A 5,963-nucleotide genomic window follows, 5' to 3' on the forward strand; every position below is an offset into this window, starting at 1 on the left:
GGTGGGCACCTTGGTGCGCACAACTTGCCTGGGCTGCGCACCAGGAAGGGCTCAAGATGGCACCCGCGTTCCGTTTTTTTCACTATCTTTCAGAACGGAAATTTTAAAATATCGTTTTTTTTTGCCTTTTCTGGAAATTAGTGAAGGCAGCGCATCAAAGGTGCGCAACGCTGGTGCGAACCTGGGAGCGCTCCGATGTGTGCTCCAAGGTGCGGCGTGCACGAAGTCGGACCCCGGTTTGCCCCGGGTGCGCACCTCGCGTGCACCTTGGTGCGCACACCTTGGCTGGGTTGCGCGCCCTGGTGGGCACCATGGTGCGCACCAAGGAGCGCTCCGAAGTGTGCTCCAAGGTGCGGCGTGCACGAAGTCGGAGCCCGGTTTGCCCCGGGTGCGCACCTCGCGTGCACCTTCGCCGCGGTGGGCACCATGGCGTGCACGAAGTCGGAGCCCGGTTTGCCCCGGGTGCGCACCTCGCGTGCACCTTCGCCGGGGTGGGCACCTTAGTGTGCAGACCTTGGCTGGGTTGCGCGCCCTGGTGGGCACCATGGTGCGCACCAAGGAGCGCTCCGAAGTGTGCTCCAAGGTGCGGCCTGCACGAAGTCGGAGCCCGGTTTGCCCCGGGTGTGCACCTCGGGTGGGCACCTTGGTGCGCATGCCTTGCCTGGGCTGCGCACCAGGGCGGGCTCAAGATGGCACCCGCGTTCCTTTTTTTTCACTATCTTTCAAAACGGAAATTTTAAAATCTCATTTTTTTTTGCCTTTTTCTGGAAATTAGTGAAGGCAGCGCATCAAAGGTGCGCACCTCGCTGCCCACCACGGTGCGCAACGCCGGTGGGCACCCGGGAGTGCTTCGAAGTGTGCTCCAAGGTGCTGCGTGCACGTTGTCGGAGCCCGGTTTGCCCCGGGTGCGCACCTCGCGTGCACCTTCGTCGGGGTGGGCACCTTGGCTGGGTTTGCCCCGGCTGCGCTCCGAAGCGGGGTTATTGGAGCGCCGCCTCTTTTTTTGTCGGAGCGTTTGGTGGGGTTTCTCGCATTGGCTCTTCCGAGGCCCGGTTGCCACCCTGGCGCGCACGAAGTCGGAAGTAGGGTTAATTGCCCGGGTGCGCACCTTTGCCAGGGTGGGCACCTTACCTGGGCTGCGCACCAGGGCGGGCTCAAGATGGCACGCGCGTTCCGTTTTTTTCACTATCTTTCAAAACGGAAATTTTAAAATCTCCTTTTTTTTTTGCCTTTTCTGGAAATTAGTGAAGGCAGCGCATCAAAGGTGCGCACCTCGCTGCCCACCTTGGTGTGCTCTGAGGTGCGCACCCGGGAGCGCTACGAAGTGTGCTCCAAGGTGCGGCGTGCACGTTGTCGGAGCCCGGTTTGCCCCGGGTGCGCACCTCGCCTGCACCTTGGCCGGGGTGGGCACCTTGGCTGGGTTTGCCCAGGGTGCGCTCCGAAGCGGGGTTACTGGAGCGCCCCCTCTTTTTTTGTCAGAGCGTTTGGTGGGGTTTCTCGCATTGGCTCTTCCCAGGCCCGGTTGTTGGGTGCGCTCCCACCCTGGCGCGCGCGAAGTTGGAAGTTGGGTTAATTGCCCGGGCGCGCACCTTCGCCAGGGTGGGCACCTTGGTGCGCACACCTTGGCTGGGCTGCGCACCAGGGCGGGCTCAAGATGGCACCAGCATTCCCTTTTTCTCACTATCTTTCAAAACGGAAATTTTAAAATCTCGTTTTTTTTTTGCCTTTTATGGAAATTAGTGAAGGCATCGCATCAAAGGTGCGCACCTCGCTGCCCACCTTGGTGTGCTCCGAGGTGCCCACCACGGTGCGCAACGCCGGTGCGAACCCGGGAGCGCCCCGATGTGTGCTCCAAGGTGCGGCGTGCACGAAGTCGGACCCCGGTTTGCCCCGGGTGCGCACCTCGCGTGCACCTTGGTGCGCACACCTTGGCTGGGTTGCGCGGCCTGGTGGGCACCATGGTGCGCACCAAGGAGCGCTCCGAAGTGTGCTCCAAGGTGCGGCGTGCACGAAGTCGGAGCCCGGTTTGCCCCGGGTACGCACCTCGCGTGCACCTTCGCCGGGGTGGGCACCTCGGCTGGGTTGCGCGCCCTGGTGCGCACCAAGGAGCGCTCTGAAGTGTGCTCCAAGGTGCGGCGTGCACGAAGTCGGAGCCCGGTTTGCCCCGGGTGCGCACCTTCGCCGCGGTGCGCACCATGGCGTGCACGAAGTCGGAGCCCGATTTGCCCCGGGTGCGCACCTCGCGTGCACCTTCGGCGGGGTTGCGCGCCCTGGTGGGCACCATGGTGCGCACCAAGGAGCGCTCCGAAGTGTGCTCCAAGGTGCGGCGTGCACGAAGTCGGAGCCCGGTTTGCCCCGGGTGCGCACCTCGCGTGCACCTTCGGCGGGGTTGCGCGCCCTGGTGGGCACCATGGTGCGCACCAAGGAGCGCTCCGAAGTGTGCTCCAAGGTGCGGCGTGCACGAAGTCGGAGCCCGGTTTGCCCCGGGTGCGCACCTCGCGTGCACCTTCGCCGCGGTGGGCACCATGGCGTGCACGAAGTCGGAGCCCGGTTTGCCCCGGGTGCGCACCTCGCGTGCACCTTCGCCGGGGTGGGCACCTCGGCTGGGTTGCGCGCCCTGGTGCGCACCAAGGAGCGCTCCGAAGTGTGCTCCAAGGTGCGGCGTGCACGAAGTCGGAGCCCGGTTTGCCCCGGGTGCGCACCTCGCGTGCACCTTCGCCAGGGTGGGCACCTCGGTGCGCACACCTTCTCAATGTTTTCTTGCCTTTTCTGGAAATTGGTGAAGGCAGCGCATCAAAGGTGCGCACCTCGGTGTGCTCCGAGGTGCGAACCCGAGAGCGCTCCGAGGTGCCCACGAAGTCGAAAGTCGGGTTAATTGCATTGTTTTCCCCGGGTGCGCTCTGAGGTGCGCAACATCGGCGCGCACCAAGGAGGGCTCCGAAGTGTGCTCCAAGGTGCGCACGATGGCGTGCACCTCTGGTGCGCACGATTCGGAGCTCGGTTTGACCGGGGTGCGCACACCTTGGCTGGGTTGCGCACCTTTTGTGCGCTCCAAGGTGCGCACGAAGTCGGAGCTCGGTTTGCCCCGGGTGCGCACCTTCGCCAGGGTGCGCACCTTGATGCGCACGCCTTGGCTGGGCTGCGCACCTTGGTGGGCGCCATGGTGCGCACCTTTCGTGCGCTCCAAGGTGCGCACGAAGTCGGAGCTCGGTTTGCCCCGGGTGCGCACCTTGGTGGGCGCCATGGTGCACTCCGAGGTGCCCAAGATTGGTGCGCACCAAGGAGCGCTCCGAAGTGCGCTCCAAGGTGCGCGCGAAGTCGAAAGTTGGGTTAATTGTCCGGTTTGCCTCGGGTGCGCACCTTGCGTGCACCTTCGCCAGGGTGGGCGCCTTGGTGCGCACACCTTGGCTGGGCTGCGCACACCTTGGCACCCGCGTTTCCTTCATTTTAAATTTTTTTTTTTTACAATCTCTCAAGTGGGAAATTCTATAATCTCAACTTTTTTTGCCTTTTCAGGAAACTTTTGAATGGAGCGCATCATTGGTGCGCTCCGAAGTGTGCTCCAAAGCTCTCTCCAGCTGCGTGCACCTGCCCCGGCCGCGCACCCGGCCCCGCCCAGCTTCGCTCACCTGTCCCGGGCGTCTGGTGCGGAACCTTAGAGTAAGAAACATCACCGTGCACCTTGGCCAACGTGCGCGACTCGACCGAGCGCGCACTGGCCGAGGTGCACACCGATTTCACCTGGGTGCGCGCGCAGCACCTCGGGCGCACCGGGGTGCGCGCACAACGCCCGGGTTGCACCGTGGCCTGTGTGCTCGGGGCGCCTCGGGTGCGCGCTCGGTGTCGCCCCCGCGCGCGCGGTAGTGCGGGCAGCGCACCCCGGCCCGGCCCGGCCCCGACGAGAACGCAAACGGGCAAAAGGTTTATTCAAATAGCATTGCGACGCCCGGCGAAAAACTAAAAAAGGGTGCAACACCGGGACTTCCCGGGAGGTCACCCATCCCAGTACTACTCCGGCCCAAGCGCGCTTAACTGCGGAGTTCTGATGGGATCCGGTGCACTAACGCTGGTATGATCGCACCCGTTATGAGCTTGTCGCAGTGTGTACTTAGCAAACCGCGACCCACGTGCGAATCCACCCCGGCCACCCACCCCCGTCGAGGTGCACACCCTCCCTCGCGAAGTGCGCCCCGTTCGCCAAGTGTGAGCCCTGCCCGGGTGCGCGCACCTTGCTAGGGCGTCGGGTGTGCACCCGGCCCGGCCTACGTGCGTGCACCTGGAGGGGGCGTCGTGTGCGTGCAGTGTCCCGTCTGCAACGCGGTGCCCACACACCACCTCGGGCGCAACGACCTGCGCTCACATGTGGGCCGAGTGCACCTTGGTGCATGTTCGGGGCGCCTCGGGTGCACGCTCGATCTTGCCCCGGTGCACCAAGGCGCTCGGTTTGCCCCGGGTGCGCACTTGGTGCAAGGTGGGCACCCAAAATAGGGATCAAGCACCAAAACACAAGTTTCGGGATGCAAAATGGGACCCAAGGACCACAAATGCGTTCCAAGACCCATGATGGGTCCACGAGAACAAAAATGTGTTCCGAGACTTAATAAACAAATATTGGGTTTTAGGAGAAGAAACATGCTCTGATGCCCAAAACGAGAATCGACCCCGAAAAGGCCACAGGCCAAAAGTGGGATGCGAGACAAAAAAAAATGGGACCCGAGGACCAAAATTGGGTTCCCAGGTCGAAGACAGGGCAACCGGACAAGAAACGACCTCTAAGGCTCGAAATGAGTCCCGACGACTAAAACTTGACAAGAAGCACCCATCAGGCACCCAACTCGACACCCATGGGATGCCGACCCACCCGGGCTTCCACCTAGCACACCTTGGCACCCACCCACCCTCGCACCCAACCTCGCACCCAACTTAGCACCTTTGAACCCACATTGGCACTCACCCTGACCCTGGCACCTTGGAACCCACATTGGCACTCACCTTGACCCTGGCACCCACCTTTGCACTCACCTTGGGACCCACCCTGGCTCCCACCTCGGCACCCACCCAGACACCCACCTTGGTTCCTTGGCACCCACCTTGGATCCTTGGCACCCACCCCGACACCCACCTTGGCACGCAACTTGGCTACTTGCCACCCACCTTGGCTCCTTGACGCCCACCCCGACAACCACCCCGTGACCTACCCTGGCTAGGGTTGGTGCACACCCACCCTGGTGCCCACCTTGGCACCCACCCTATGACCCACCTTGGCACGCACCTTAGTACCCACCCCGTTACCCACCCTAGGACCCACCCCGTGACCCACCTTGGCCAGGGTGGGTGCCTTGGTGCGCACAACTTGCCTGGGCTGCACACCAGGGCGGGCTCAAGATGGCACCCGCGTTCCGTTTTTTTCACTATCTTTCAAAACGGAAATTTTAAAATCTCATTTTTTTCTTTTTTTTGCCTTTTCTGGAAATTAGTGAAGGCAGCGCATCAAAGGTGCGCAATGCTGGTGCGAACCCGGGAGCGCTCCGATGTGTGCTCCAAGGTGCGGCGTGCACGAAGTCCGAGCCCGGTTTGCCCCGGGTGCGCACCTCGCGTGCACCTTCGCCGGGGTGAGCACCTTGGCTGGGTTGCGCGCCCTGGTGCGTACCAAGGAGCGCTCTGAAGTGTGCTCCAAGGTGCGGCGTGCACGAAGTCGGAGCCCGGTTTGCCCCGGGTGTGCACCTCGGGTGCGCACCTCGCGTGCACCTTCGCTGCGGTGGGCACCTTGGCTGGGTTGCGCGCCTTGGTGGGCACCATGCAGTGCACGAAGTCGGAGCCCGGTTTGCCCCGGGCGCGCACCTCCGCCAGGGTGGGCACCTTGGTGCGCACAACTTGCCTGGGCTGCGCATCAGGAAGGGCTCAAGATGGCACCCGCGTTCCGTTTTTTTCACTATCTTTCAGAACGGAAATTTTAAAATATC

At 62.8% G+C, this 5,963-nt stretch overlaps 1 non-coding gene across 1 annotated transcript; it reads right to left on the reverse strand.

Moving 5' to 3' along the window:
- Positions 1–3,964: 3,964 nt before the first annotated feature.
- On the reverse strand, positions 3,965–4,083 carry LOC131867091 (5S ribosomal RNA). The gene has a single exon (XR_009365685.1). It is a non-coding gene; the product is annotated as a 5S ribosomal RNA (ribosomal RNA).
- Between the last annotated feature and the right edge of the window lie 1,880 nt (positions 4,084–5,963).

The sequence above is a fragment of the Cryptomeria japonica genome, unplaced genomic scaffold (assembly GCF_030272615.1).
Source record: "Cryptomeria japonica unplaced genomic scaffold, Sugi_1.0 HiC_scaffold_163, whole genome shotgun sequence".
Lineage (NCBI taxonomy): Eukaryota > Viridiplantae > Streptophyta > Pinopsida > Cupressales > Cupressaceae > Cryptomeria > Cryptomeria japonica.